This window comes from Polypterus senegalus, chromosome 16, assembly GCF_016835505.1.
Source record: "Polypterus senegalus isolate Bchr_013 chromosome 16, ASM1683550v1, whole genome shotgun sequence".
In the NCBI taxonomy this organism is placed as follows: domain Eukaryota; kingdom Metazoa; phylum Chordata; class Cladistia; order Polypteriformes; family Polypteridae; genus Polypterus; species Polypterus senegalus.
Genome location: NC_053169.1, coordinates 42,495,804 through 42,509,884, shown reverse-complemented (window position 1 = coordinate 42,509,884; position 14,081 = coordinate 42,495,804). Strand labels below are relative to the sequence as shown.

The 14,081-nt window shown below is 35.9% G+C and overlaps 1 protein-coding gene across 1 annotated transcript in view; it reads right to left on the bottom strand.

Annotated features, from left to right (window-relative positions):
• LOC120516436 (stonin-1) overlaps positions 1 to 13,710 on the bottom strand; it is a 157,624-nt gene extending 143,914 nt beyond the window's left edge. Inside the window, exon 1 of the mRNA XM_039738089.1 lies at positions 13,521 to 13,710. The gene's annotated coding sequence lies outside the window, so the exon portion shown is untranslated. The remainder of the gene's footprint in view (positions 1 to 13,520) is intronic.
• Between the last annotated feature and the right edge of the window lie 371 nt (positions 13,711 to 14,081).

Sequence of the window (14,081 nt, the reverse complement as noted above, 5' to 3'; positions counted from 1 at the left end):
TTAAAAATGCTGAATTATCTGCGGTGGGTTGGCACCCTGCCCAGGATTGGTTCCTGCCTTGTGCCCTGTGTTGGCTGGGATTGGCTCCAGCAGACCCCCGTGACCCTGTATTCGGATTCAGCGGGTTAGAAAATGGATGGAGGATGGATGCTGAATTATCTTGGATTTCACTAATTCAGCAGTACAGATATACTGTAATAATGTTTGATTTTGTATTTTTAGTATTGACTTTAAGCAGTAATTATTTTTCAGCTACTGAAGAGAAACGTCATACTGTAATTTAGGATGTGCACATGGCAAGACAAACCGGGTAATTGATGATGATATCATTCTTTACAAACAATATGCTGAAATTCCCCCAAGAGTGTAACATCCTCCCACTTGTTGTTACAATGGGGGAATCCTCATATCTATCACACATTAAAATTCAAACCCTGAATTGTATTTTAATATCTATGAATGCTTATATTAATTTACTTAAATAACACCTGGATAACTACTATGGTAAAATAATATAGATATTTTACTAGCTGTGCTACATGTCTAGGAAAGGTTGAAATCTAAGTAATCAACACAGACCTCAACGTATTCAGCTTTAATGTTTGCATTGCACCATCAATTAAAATGAAATTTGTAATGGATTAACTAATAAAATGAAGTGCATTTGCCTTTTTCAACTGATGGTGCATCACAAACATTTGTAGTAATACCATTTATTACTACAAATGTTTGTGATTCGCCATATGTTGGAATGACAAATACAAAGCTAAGTCTATTTTATGCCATTTGGTATGTAATTTTTATAAGCAGCTGGATCACACACATCACTTATTAAGGTGGATATTCTATTAAAGAAAAAGACACAATATTATTCACTTAAATAATGAAGAAACCTTCAATAAAAAGCAGTTGAATGCAATTTCTACTTTTGCCATGGTATCAAATAGATAAGATTATCCTAAAATATCACTTGTACTGGTATCAGTTATAAAAATTCTTGTACTGTGACATCTTTATAATGGACACATACATGTAACTAAAATAATTTTACTACAGTGGTCAAACTGCAAAATATCTGTAAATGCTGGAATAAATACAGTGGTGGGTAAGAGTACATTAACAGTTTTCAGTACGCAAAAGAGTTTATTCTTGTATTAATTATTTGTGTTCTTCTACTTATTATTAAAATGTGCTAACCTACAATTGTCCACCCATGTATTTAGGTTTTTCCAAAAGAAAAAAAGAGAGTAAGAAGCACACTTGTGGAGTGTGACAGGACATGTAATAGTATTGAAAGTGAAAAGCAGTTTCTCTAGTCATTCAAAAAAGAAAAATCTTAAATTCTTAATAAAAATAAACTTCAAGAAGTCTCAAAAAGATTAAAAAAAAAGAGAGACTGGCCAATGGTCCAAGCCAAAGAAATAAAACCTATTATAAAGGACAGAACAACATTCAGCTGACAAATACTCTAGGATTAGGCAGAATAAAGAGATCAGACAGAAGCAGGAAAGGATTACAGGTCACCTTAAGCTAAATAATGAGAGCACCTCCACAACTCCAGTATGTCAGCATGGCAATGTAACAGCATGCTGTCTGATGCACACAGAGAGGTGGTTGATTTATCAGCTAAGGGTCAGCACAGGACAGCAGACACACATCCCTTATGGGTGATCCATGAGCTAAATCACATAAAGCAGCTTTGTACAACTGAACAAACAGATTAGACACCATAAGCAGAAAAACAGACACACAGTGCTGGAAAAACAATGTGAGAAACACACATATTCTTATCATTTGTATTTTGTTTTTGTAGCGAAAGCCACGAATGTAGTGTGTTTATTGCTTCCATAATTCAAATAGTGGTAACTCTAAACTTTTCTAACTTGTACACCATAACTGACTGGTGCCCTGCCAAGTGAAATGCTATGCCATGTGCCAAACATCATCCACTTACCTGCTGCTTCCATACTAATTATCTTTGGGAACAGACGCTCTCTGGTTAAGGGGCTGAAGTTTTTGTATGCTGTTTCTCTTCAGATAACAAAGCCTAGATGGAATTTGGATGTGGCTGTCAACTAGGGCACAAAACAGTGCTAGTGAAACATGGACAGCCATTAGGAATGCCAGTATTCGAATAATGAAATAAGGTATGCTATATGTACAGTATATTGTGGGATTTCTGGGATAAAATATAGCATCATAAAAGACAAACCAGTCTGGCCTGTCAATATTTTGACGCAAAATCTATTATGCCACAGTACTCATACAGCACTTCAACAAGTTCACTGTTGATGAAGCATCATGCAGAACCTCGTGACCAAGTGGCAGTTGTACAAAAGCAAGCTTGAATGCCTGTGTTCACTACCCAGCTCAAAAATACATTTCACATTAAGCAGTAAAAGTCTGATATAAGGACATGTTGATCCTCAGCTTTATGAAATGGAAGAGCATAAGACAGCTAATAAGCTATGCTGAGCCTTAGTACGACGTTCTCTCCAAGAAAACCATCATTAATAAGAAAGAACAGCAAAATAAATATATAGGTACAGCCATGAAAATGAATATCCAAGTGCCAGTTTAGAGACACCAGCTAACAGAGTTGCCACACTGCATTTTACTTGTCCAATTCATATGTATTACATTAAAAAAAACTTTGAAAACTTAAAAAATCAATTTGAATGCAAATGTCAATCATAGGGCTCACATTACTTTATAAAGGCTTTAATTTCAGCACAGAATTATGAGAATCGCATGTTATTTTAAAAAAATCCCACTTGGTCGAATTTTACATAATGGGAAAATCCCTCTGGTCTTCCTTTTCAAAAACTGAAATGTAAGGCTGCAATTGTAAGGCTACAGTTATTGCCAACTCTATTAAAGTGCAAGCATTTTTGAGCAAGTTATGTGACTGCTAGGGATAAGCATTTCAATGAAATGTGCACTCTAATATTCAAACTTGGCAGACACTAATTTACTTTTTTTACATACAGAGTTTTTATTTTCAAAAGAGGTGGAGTGGATGGCCCTGGTGTTGACCAAAGACTAATTTTTTTCTACACTCGACAACTGTCTTGGCTTGAAAAATGTATGTACTGTATACGGTAAGCTTTTCCTCCGTGCCCCCTCCATTATAAAGTGCCAGTGTGGGCAAGATATACATATTTTAATTTATAGAAAGTATAGAACATAATTTTATGTGGTAAATGTACACATTTCTTCCATGTTTGTGAAGAAATAGCTTTGACTTGAAAAATTCTGAACCTATCCTTTAAACAACAAGAAAGTTGAAATATGTTATGGACTACATGCTGTTTTCAGAACCCATAGTTGTGATGATTTTTTTGTGATTTTAATATTGAATTAAACTGAAATTGCTACAGCTTTCTATGCTCACTTATTAGTGGTGTCCTTCAACTACTTTCTCTTCAACAGCTGCTAACCATTTCTGCCATCCCCTTGATCACATGGCAAACCATTTTATTAATTATTGCCCTATTTTGACTGGTCCTAAATGCATTATAATGAGTCAAAACAACATTTTATATACCTGAAATATTATTTTTGACCAGTCACAGCTCAAACTGGAAATTTCTGTCATATATTTTTAACTAGTCAAAAAAACAAAGTTTACAGATACCTGTAATTTAATACAGACTACTCAGATTCTTCCAATTCTTCCACCATCACAAAGATATGCATGTTAGGTTAACTAGTGTATGAAATTTGTCCCTATGTGAGGGATCCCTGCCATGGATTGGCGCTCCATCTAAGGCTAGCTCTTGCCCTCTGACCAATACTACTAGAAGCTCTAGCATCCCACAAGTGTAAATATGATAAATGGGTTTAAGAACAGATATACAGTATGTGTATACAGTATACTCTATGTATCCATAATTGAGCTTGCAATAACACTTTACATTTTCACAGAAATCCCATGTGACCCTAACTCAAAGTTTTGTGGTGTGGCACTACATTTAAGAATTGAGTGTACTGTACACTATTATAATTTACTGTCCGAGCTCTAATGAATACTGTTTCACAGTAAAAGTGCATGGAGTCAGAAAAGAAAAAACCTGCACATGCCTTTGACAAAGGGGAATCGTAGTTTTTAAATTATTACAAGCAACGTGGTGCATACACATAGCAGCTTGCAAAGGCACTAGTGTGAACTGGCTAGAGAATTGTTTTGTCATTTTTTCCCCCCTTCATATATTTATTAACTTACCTTCATTTGAACTGGTAATCCACTGTGCTGGGGATGGATAGCAAATTGCCTGCTACTTGGATGGATAATGCGCATTTCAAATACTGATCGTTGCAGCACTCACACCAGGGCCTATGTATGTATTAGGGTGACCAGATTTTATTTTTTAAAAGACGATGCCACGAGTAGGATTATTTGAGGTTCAATGATTAATTAATATACTATAATTGCTTCATATAAACTTTATCAATTTTTCTAAACAAAAACTTGATATTTTAAATGTCATTTTTTTACATTCAGCTTCTCAGTAAACTTTTTAAACAACTGCCGGTTGCTCTTTCTTTAATCTTTCACAGTGGCGGTCAAGCTCTCTCCTTTAACAACAGTTTTGTGCATTGCAGAGTGAACAGAAGCTTTAAATCTCACAAATCAGCTCTACAGACCATACACCCGTCTTCCCATTTGTTGCATTCAAGTTTAATTTTTTTTTTTTTTTTTGGTGTTGAATAGCAATGTGGCTGTGCCCATCTGGGTAAAATAAAAAAGTATAGTCACCATTCATGAAACACCAAAAAAACAATTTATCTTTCAATTGATTTTTTTGGAAAATTACAAGAATGTGCCTCCTCTGATTGTATTGTGATAAAGAATAAACGTTCATAAATAGATTCATTTACACCTGTATGGTGCTTTCTCAACTTGGGCAATTAAAGTGCCTTTTAGAGAGGAAAATGGGAATGCAGTCAGCACAGGAGTGGGCAGAAACAGGTTGAAACTTTGTCAGGAGAAAGATAGGAAAAGCACTGGTTTGCAAAATATATACAGTATTGAGGTACATTTCACATTGGCATTTAAAGAACTTTTAACTTGAACTATCTGTTAATATTTTCGACTAGTCAAAAGTTATATCAAGCCACTGCCAAATTTCATTTTTTTTTTTTTTGGTGTAAATACGTATTATCTGCTTTACCTTAGTCTTTCTTGTTTCTATTTGTCTGTTTTATCTCATTCTGTCTGTTATTAGATGCAACTGAGAAGGCAAATTTCATGTTTTCTTGTGTAAACATGACTAAATAAAGAAACCTTAAACCATATTTGATTAGTCAAAATATAATTGTAGATATCACAAATAGAAATTGACACAAACAAAACTGCTATTAGCACAAAACTAGCTTGCAAATGCATACCTGTATGGTTTAAACTTTAAAGAGCTTCAAAAAACGGGTTCAGATTTTTTCAAAGACAGTTTTTATTACATCTATGCTTTGCAATAATATATGTGATGCTAACTAAAAAAATAAATATTTGTTCATCTTGATATTTGCCCGATTTATTTTACAGCATGTAATAGTAGAAATTTACTGAGATTACTAATTTATTCCTACTAGTCTTACAAGCTGAATAAAATTTGCATTCAATTTAACCCTGTTCAAATATAAGCAAAAATATAAAAACTCTTATAAAAAAAAAAAAGTACAAATTTTCCCATGAGCTGACATAACTATGGGATAAATAACTATTAATCGTTTAAAAAAATCATAGTGTTACATTACTTCATGCTGAAGAACATTATCAGGTTATGAGGCTAGAGTCCAACTTCACTCAGAGCTTTCTCACAGTAATAGCCTATAAACTAACTATACTAATAAAATGCCCCACCACTGATATTATAATTAGGGAGTAAACAGTTACTCCATAACTACAATAAGCTTATTTGGTAAAACAAGTCAATTGGAGTGATGAATGATCTACTGCATAAAATGTTCCCTCCATTTGTGTTCCAAGGTAGAAAATGATCCGACAGTGGCTGCAGCTACTGCATGTGAACACAGTTTGCCAAAGTATACAGTATTTAGCAAAAGTGAACTTCTACCTACTCACCTTTTCCATACGCATGACATTCAGGGAATCCTTATCCGCTGGCAGTTGACATTTTGTGCAATAGCGTTCAGAGTATTATATGCATGTCTTGAAAATATTTTCAAGAACAGGTTGCAGTTGTCATTAACAATAAATCATCCATAAAAAAGAATGGTGTTCATATAATTAATGCTGCTGCCTTTTAACATTAATGCTATATTGTAAATAACAAAGGAGATTCCCTTCATAAAAAAAATATATTCACATTATTAATACTGCAGACTTCTGCTGCCTTTTCACGTTAATGCTATATTGTTAACCAGTAATGGCGGACTGCATGATAACGTGTAGTGAATAAACTTGACTTATAGTTTTCATCCTCTTTCTCTGTACGTTTAGCATTTGTTTGCTCAGAGACTGATGCACTTGCTGAGCAGCTCTTCTTTTCTCCACCCTAGCAGCCCACTTCTTCTCATCTTCCGTCAGCAACTTTTCGTATTAAAAATGATTTAGTCACTTTTTGTGTTGCATTTACTTAGTACGTTTTTCTTAATTTTTCACTTAAGCTGGCACTTAAGTGTTCAATCTGCCTCAAGAATGATTTAAGATATGAAGAGGTAGACGAAGTGACAGCGAAGGTGGTAGGGATGAGAACGGCGCCCGTACGCATGCGCCACACAGCCAACCCGCTGGGTGCTGCCGAGAGTTGTATCTACAATAAAATAAAATAAAAATAAAAAGAGTAATAAAAATCATCACACCGAAAGCAGACAGTAGAGGGGTCATGTATACCAAATTTCAGGTCAATAGGTCAAACGGTTTGCGAACTACAGGTGATTTAAAATCCTGGAGAGACAAACAAGACAGCCACAGTAGTGTATTATATAAAAAGACGGCAAATGAGATTCCTTCTGATGCACATAAAAAAATAAAAAAAAACTGGGTAGGTGTTTTATTAGCAAAGGCTTACTAAACCTGAAACTAATGACAGACTAGGTTACATAATGTTTTCAACTACTTAGTCCTAAATTAAAATCTTAAATAGCACCTTTTCAGGGTACTACCTCCAGCAGACGTCAAATGACAATGATTATTATGTCCCACTTGACACATATGCTGTTAGCTCCCTTAACACTCACCTCCCACCCAAGTTATAAGCCACAGGATTCCATTGTGGCTGGCTCTGCATGAACTATTATACCACAAATGCAGCTACAGCAAGCTTCCAGGCAGTTTAATTATAACATCCAGTCTGACTCCAGCATTTTTTCTGTATACCAAACAGTGGCACATAGGCACCCTCCTCTACAATGAAGACAGTTTACAAGCTGCACAGAAGACTGCGTCTAGGCAGCCAAGAAGTAGAACACTCTGCTAGTACATTTGGTATTTGCAGTTTTCAAAACCAAAATTATAGTACAGATGAAAGAGAATTGACTTGTTAAAAATCAAACATGGGCTGATATACATGTTCACTAAGTGAAAAACCTCCTGTCAGATATAATATAAAAATACTGTAAGATACAAAATTGTTCCTGCAGCTACTGTATGTGCTTAGATATAAAAGTAGACTGTATGAGACATGCATGGGTATAAAACCACAGACAACCTGAGTTATATGGCACATACTGTATATTACATAAGAACATACAGTAAAACGTTTGATAATTGAAATAATTCAGTCCATCAAGCTAATCTGTAAGCTAATAGACAAGTTGTCCATATCAGATTCTGATACTTTCCAAACATTGTCAAGATTTCGCCTTCAGCTACATTTCATACAGAATATAATCCCTTATAACAAGAATGCTACAATCCCGCTTAATCTGCTTTGCAATACCTCACAGTACTTTTAAATATAAATGTGAGCAGCTGCTCCAGAAGGTTTTAACTATATATACAGATAATCACAACATACATAACTAGATTATCACATTTGTACATTACTTGCAAGTGTGATGGCAACCCTCAGTTGACAAGCCAATTTATAATAGAAAGGCCTCAACATCAATATAAAGTTAATACCACTCTCTTCACAAGGAATGACAGGAGATGTCGAGAAAGCTGCATATTTACACTGCTTGTAGCCCTCTCTATCAGCTATTTAATGTAGAGATGAAATTGAGTTGGAGGTCAAGGGAAGCTGGCTTCATCATTGCTAAGCAAAGAGATGGAAAGGCTCAAGTTTATTGCATTTAGACTGGATCACAGTTAGTCAGAAGTCCACACCAGATAAAAATGTCATGGAGAATGCATGCTGTGAAAAGTTATGGTGGTTTAATGCTTTCCATTTTGATTAGCTTTGTGCTAAACAAAAAAAAAATGTACTGCTTTTATTTTTTAAAATGTCACAAGGCTAAAAAATATTTGTAACCTTTTTTTTGAATCACTAAGTCATATTAAGGTCCTGTACTAATTTCAGATGTTTTTGTGCAAACAGCCCAAAAGAAAATCAAGAAAAACTTTTAAGCTGTAAAACAAGACAGTGCCTGTTATTTGTCAAGAATATGGCACAATGGATAATGTGAATTTAAAAGCCATCATACAGTAATGTTGAAAAGAAAGCTTGGCCACAATTTCTTACTGTACTGTAAGAGGACAAAAAGAGAATCATCTTATATTTGTGAGAAGATAACACCATCACCCACAAAAGCATTTCTATTTTTCTCTTGTCATTTATTGCTACCATAAACATAGTTGTTAGCTCAAAGGGTGCATTTTCAAAATGGACTAAACAAAACACAAACATCTGTGAGGAATCCTAAACCATGTGTCAACACTTTCATAACACAGCAAACCGGAATTCTGAAAACACAAGACTACTGGGAATGGCTGGCTTCTGTGCCATAAAAATCCCCTTTAAGGTCAGACACTCAGAGACAAAAAAATCACTATGCTTTGTTTGCTCGCCTACTTTCTGATTCTCCAAACTCTCCCTTCATCAAGAAACTCTCCCACATAGAGATTACCAGTTGAGCGAAGCTAATTACAATACTCCGGCACCAGCTGAGTGTCTGTAAGTGGGAGATGATTATTACACTTAGAATAGAAAGGAACTGCCACTAGTCACCCCGCCTTGGTCAAAGAGGCCTCTGAAATACCAACCAGGAACTTATGGGGGGCTGCTGCAGCACTTCTTTTAAAAGAAAGAAAAAAAAACTACAAAAACTTCAGGCTTCTATTTTTTGTGTTATTTTATATAGTGCCTTTCACGTTGAATAGCACAAGAAAGGACTTTAACAGAAAAGCTTGACAGAAAAAGCAAAGAAAAGACAGCTTGACAAAAGCCTACACAACTGGCATCAGTGCAGTAAGAAGGGCAGAGGGGAATAAAGAGTGAGCTCTCAGCTCTTTAGAATTTGATGTTATGCAGTATGCAGTCACAAAGAGGCTATAAAAACTGGATCAGAAAGACATGCCCACATTTTACAGCAGAAAAGTTGGTGAGCAAAGGACAACAGCCCTATAAAATTTTAAATTTGAACCTTTTATTTTCAAGCTTAATTTAAAATTCGCCAGGAGAGTATTAACTATTTTTTCTGTGCCTTTCAGTGCAGATGAATAAAATGTAGTATAAAATTTTGGAGTACAAAATAACAAAAAAAAAAAAATGATTTACATCCAGTCCAAACGGAGGTGATGTTCAATGTGAGAATCAGGTGCATTATGTCCAAGAAAGCGGTTTACAGTTTGACCAGATGAAGTTCAGCAACAAAAGACATCCACTGCCCTTCCAAAATAATGGACACGTTTCTCCAGCCAGTGAGGCAATTCATTTACTTAACATTTTCATTTTGCAAACCGAAGCATGACACAATCAACTGAACAATTTAGTAGATTTCAAAGATCTCTGTAAAGAAACACATAGCCTGTCTAAAGAAACCGCATCAGAGTTATGACTAATTCAAAAACTGCACACGTTTATAAACGATCCTTATAACGCAGGACTAACTGGCAGCAATTCCAAAGATACAATAATGGTAAAGCGGTCAACAAATCGTGAAACAAGAACTGATTTTCAGCGCTTTCCTATTACTGCTGTATCAGGAAATAACAATCCATGCATATTTTCCTTACAAAATGAAAGAAGGGAGTAACAGTCAAAATATACCTTCCACTGGACATTCAGAGCATAATTCCTGAAAAGCTCCACAATTACCAATCTTCCTATGTTTTTAAATTAGACATTATGAAGACAGGATCATTCCAATGGTTTACTGACAGACAAACTATTTTCAGATTTTAATGCCTTTGTTAAGACAACTGATGCATTAAGATATTACAAGGAGTGATGCGAAAAAGTGTAGACGTTGTAAACATTTGACTGAATGGGATTCTAAAGGAATGTCGTTACTGGACATAAAACCCCAAGGCTGCTGGTTCAACTTCTGCCTGTGGCTCATTATGTGACCCCTAGCATGTCACTTAACCCACCTGTGCTGCAACTGCAAACATACTTACTGAGAGCTGTAACATCTCCTACTGCCTGGGATAAAGATGTCAGCCAAATATGAAAAAAATATATATTAATGAAAACCAATAATTCATCTATGAAAACATAAATATGGTACAGTTTCCTCTTACCAAGATTACAGAGTTTATTTTCACCAGTGAATACACTGGCAAATATACCTTGTTTTTTCACTTGGAAATGAAATTCTAATATTTCAGTAAATTTGAAAAGCTGCACACCAATGCATTATAGCTTCGCTTCTCCTTCTCAATAGAGGATCACGCTGACATCTGCACAGCCTTCAGTTTCAAATGTTGGCCTCAAGTAAAATAGAGGATAAAAAAATGGACTTCACAACTAATATTAAATGCTCATGTTAAATACTGTAAGATGTTGGTTTGAGAATGTAGCATTAGGCTACACTTCTAGCTCATTAAACAACAAATGTGCCCATGTCCTAATTTAAACGCCCTTGAATTAATTGGATGCTAGTCTAGTCGAAGCAGACGGCAATAAATACATAAATAAAAGAAATCAATAGGTTATTTTGCACTGGAAGTCCACTGAATTCATGGCCAAGTTTTTATGTATTTATAATAAGGACCTCTTCACTTTAACAGTTTTATTTGTCAAATCTTACTAGGAAGCCATTAAGCCTCACCATTTTCCTAAAGCTTGATAATATTTTAGCGGCTTTTATACACACACAAAGCTTTTTAGGAAAAATAAAAAGATGCTTTAAACTATTTTTTTTATAAAGAAACAGACCTAGCTTCCGAAACATTTTAATTTATTTCACTTTACTGGAAGAGTTGCTGCAACAAATGGGCTGAAACAGCATAATAAGAGATACCCTGTCCACTGATGTTTCCTGGTTTTTCACTCGGACCCTTCATTAGATTAAATCATTTTGAACATATTATCAAATTGGAAATTCAGTAAAATAATCCAGTAAGTGTCAAATGTTTTAAACTTTAGTTTTTCATATGTCCAGATACCTCACTAGTCATGATTCATCACACATACTACAGTATTATACTATGGGTAATACACACAACACTTTATATGGTTCTATGCTAGTGTGTCGTACTGAAGAATAATGCATAATAAAGCAGGTGTATCCTCTTAACTTGCTATTTATCCTTCCTGTGCTCCAGCGGTACAAATATGGAAATTTGTGTGGCACTGCTACTTCAGTTCTTCCTGGCCTTACAAAAGGACCTCACAACAGATGGATGAAATACATCACCAGTGAAAAGCCACAGTGGCAGGCAACTACAGGATACCTGCTCACACTGGGACAGCTTTCTGTAGTGTATAACAGCCTGTACTGGGAGTGGCTGGTCATGATCAGTCTGATTTTAGGGACCCAAAAGTTTGATTTTCATCAATTTACTACTTGATTTTTTTTTCTTCTTCTTCACAATTATTGGCCTGGCAAGGTTTAAAAAATAATGTCCACTTCTTAAATGACATAAAATATGCATAATGTGTTTAATCCTGTAAAATAGCTTTTCTTTTCTTATTGTACAGCTTTGAATGAGTTCACCGACTAAAATGAAATTCATCCAGAGAGATCTATGTCACTTTGATCAAAGTGCCAGCAAAATAATGAACTGTAACATAAAACTATCCATATGCAGTTTATACATACAGCATACTTTAAAGAAACAAAGATTCATGCACCTGGAGGAAAGCCAGGTCCTTTAAAAAATGTACACGACTCAAAAGCTAAATTGTAATCTTCTCTAAGACTTCACACACAATCGCGCCAAACCTTTCAACAAAAACAAAACTGTAAGGAGTTACTCTGAATTAAAGCATACCAAATTACTAAACTACATGAATGTTACTTATAGAGGGTACTTATGTACTATAACCTATGTACTTAACAGTGGTGCAGTGATTAACATTGCTGTCCCCCAACTTCGGAGTCCTGGGTTTGAATCCTGATCCTGACAATACCTTTGTGGAATTTGCACATTCTCCCCATGTTTGTGTGGCATTTCCTTCACATCCCAGCGACGTGATTATTTGATTAAATGTCATCTCAACACTGGCCTCAATGAGTGAGTGGGGGTAGGCATATATGTCCCAATCACCTAATGCTGTCAGGAATGGCACCAGCTCTCTATGCCTCCCATGGGTCAAAGCATTAACAACAGATGTCTATGTATGGGTTAAAAATGTTACCATGTTGCTTTACTTTTAAGTATACTTTGAAAAATGACCGCAATTCAAGAATAGATAACATTCTCTCTTCAGTCAGTATTTAATATTATTAAAGCGTCTGTTATTTGCATGATATTCTCGAAACAGATGTGATTTTATATAAATCACTCAGGATCTAAAGCCGTTTCTAAATATCACTACACAGAATCGAATGTGAATTTTAAAATGTACTCCAGTATTCTATCTTGATTGTCTCTTACGATGAGACACTCTGCTAATTACGCTACATAAAAATGAGTGCTAATACACAGGTAAGTCGTGATTGGCTGCACAGCATTGATTATTAAAGAAAACCATTAGATTTATTGAAGAAAAAAAAACGAAATGGTCCTGCTCGTAATTAACTTTTCGATTATAAAACAAACAGAAACTGCGACTGTGCACGCAAAAGCTGGTGTTTGGCATCATTAAATCAAAATGGGGGGGGTTAAACTCTTACCACCGAGGCGTTCACAGGCACTTGGATTACTTCGCACGCAATCGGACAGTTTTCAGTGTTTTGTTTTTTTTAATTAAACTGCGAATTAAGGGATATTAAGATGAAGAAGCCCCAGGCGCAGAACTGCACAGAACGGACATTCCCATGGCACTCCCCTGAGAGATAAGTTAGGAGCCGCAGCGAGTTCCGCCGGCGCTTCGAGTAGCTCGCCCCACAAGTTGGAGTTCCGCGGGACGGCTACTCACACACTCACTCGACGACCCGACACACACATTTGGTTTGGTCACCCGCCAGCTTCCCCTCTAAATCACAAGTGCCCGCAACATACTTACGACGTGATCAGTATGAATTCCTTAGGTTAGTAGGTCTCGGACAAAATGGCAGAGGAATCACAGCCACACAGCTATCCTAACGGAGAACTCATCCCGGCAGCGTCCAGCGGGCAATAACTGAAGCAACCGAGAGAGGGGAGCGAGCGCGTGCACAAACGCGCGCACCCTCCGCCCATCTTTCGACCAGAACGCGCGCAGTCTCGGGTGCTGCTAAATCAAAACATTTGAAGCATTCGGCTGCTTTTGCTCCTCTTGCTGTTTCATGTTGGCCGAGGGATGTTGCTGCATCGAACACATGCTTTTACTTTATTAACAAATAAAAGAAACTTTACAAAATCATTTAACTTCAGTCAAGTAAACAATAATCGAAGATGCCAGGAATTTAATCATTTTAAATATACATTCAAGACGACTTTTTATTATAATAATTATCTAGAACGATAATAATAGGTAGCTCTAAAAATGGATATGGATTTTAAGAGTATGAAGATTATGAAGGTGCGATGACTGTACTCCTATTATCAAAATAATACAATATATATTTATATTTCTGTTATGTGT